The sequence below is a fragment of the Echinococcus granulosus genome, assembly GCF_000524195.1.
Source record: "Echinococcus granulosus chromosome Unknown EG_S00166, whole genome shotgun sequence".
Classification (NCBI taxonomy): Eukaryota; Metazoa; Platyhelminthes; class Cestoda; order Cyclophyllidea; family Taeniidae; genus Echinococcus; species Echinococcus granulosus.
This window is the reverse complement of record NW_020170546.1, coordinates 135,082-137,222: the sequence shown is the minus strand read 5'-3', so window position 1 is coordinate 137,222 and position 2,141 is coordinate 135,082.

Genomic DNA, 2,141 nt, shown 5'->3' with positions numbered 1-2,141 from the left:
AGAGATGCAGCATTTTATTAAAATGCAAATTACCTTCTAGGGGGAGTTCACGCCATTCTTACCATGTCCATCTGGTCGCCTCGCTGAAAGAAGGTTATTTCTTTTGCTGTGGGTATGCAAATGGATGTAAGGAACACCGCACGTGTTGGATCGATGTCAGGATCGGCACTCTGTGCATATCCCCAATCCCTTTTAGTGGGCTTACCCATGATTACGCTTTTACTGCATTGCAACATCACCAGTTTCTAACCAATTTGGTCTGTGGGATAAGGCGTATGCAATAGTATGTATTTCCCCTACTAAGCTTCAACGTAAAAATGTACTTTTGCAGTTTCTCGTTCCAATGCACAATGGAGCATTCTATCTTCTTCACCATTTTTAACTGGGTCAGCCAATGCCTGAGTATCCGTTCTTGCCATGAACCACCATGTAGTTACCCAATATTTTCTCCAATATTAGAACAGTCTCTAATTGCAGAGCATTAAGCGCAGTTTGATTGTTTTATCGAACTTAAGCGACATTAATTTTGATTTAATTAAGCAAAGTATTTTTAGTTCCACAGTTCATTTTGGACTCACTGCCTGATATATTCGTTAATTGCTTTACCATATTTCTCTAATACAGCTTACTTTTGCATGTCAAAATAGTAGATTTGATAAATTAAGTTAGTTTATCAGCATTGTGGAAACCTGAGTCTTTCCCAAATTCCAGACAAGCTACTCCAGGTAAAAGAAGCATTTTAGTGCAATAGGTTCAATGCTTATCTCTTCCTCCTCAAAACTCCTTTCCTTGAAAAGAGCATACTGACTAGATTAGGGATTTTAATTGATAACATCTTAAAATCGTTACTGTGATCAAGGATACGCTAGTTCAGGGTGTACTTCCTCCGACACGGAGGCCGATGACATCCATTCCACCCCAAGATTCGTGTTTTCTAACCGCTTATCTTCCACAAGGTGCATTTCAACGTGCATATCTCACGTTAGAATATCAGGACGAGGTGTACAATACCAAAGAATCTGTCCCTTTAAGGTGTATTTTACGTTTCACGAAAAGCGTCGAGCTCTAGCACAAACATTTAGAGCCGAGAGCATACTCACTTGATGCTTTGCAGCATCAAATCATCAAAGTGACGTTCTTCTCAATGTTATATTCAGAATCCAAAGTTGCCACTTAAATGACAATAAAGCTACGTTAAAAATGGTCAAATATCTAGTCATTTCTAAAGACAATAAACAAATTCTGGATAAAGATGATCACAGGTTGTAAAATGAGAGCACCAATCTGCGTTTACTTACCAAACGCTGAAACAGCAACCCACAATGTTATAGAGTACGCACTGCAGCCAAATGAATGAGTGAAAAGTGTATCATCATCGCACGAAACCACCTAGGACTATTACATGGCATGGAGAAGAGATATTACAGCAAATACAGCCAAACTAACGTTTACCGTGACGGAGGACCTTCATACAGCTGGAAAAGCCTATCGCATTCATTAGGGCACTGAGCAATTTCCATCATTTGTGGAGCAGAGATGCATTGCGAGTGACGCAAGTCACCCCACCTGCAATACACAACGTCCCACTCAATCAATCACCATCAACACAGTAACTCCAGATGGACGCGATGATGGGGTCGACGTCCGGATGGAAGAAAGGCCACCATAAATGACATGCATAAACTACTCGTAAGGGTGGCCAGCTAGGTCGATGTTGAAAATGCCGAGGAAGCTACGTAATTCATAGTTGTTTGAATACACCCCCTCTTAGGCGAGAGGTATTCAGGGAACACAAATGGTGTGTCAGAACGGACGTTATCTGCCTCCGCTGAGGAGGAAGTGTGCTCTGAACTAGCATTATCCTAATCACCGTACCCTATATGTACTACTAGAAATAAGGACTGCCCTCATCTACTTAGTCCAATCGTGCCACAGGAATAGGTGTTGCTCGTGCCACTGCTTGGACCTTTGGCGGAGATGTATTCGGAATCTCCCAATAGCATGGCGACTCGATGCGCGGTCCAAAGTAGCTTCGAAATAGATATGACCATCAAGCGATTTCCTGTGACTCTACTGCGTTGGCACAATTTCGCAACAAATCCCAGACTGCGAAAAAAAGAAAAAGCGAGGTTTCGAAGACA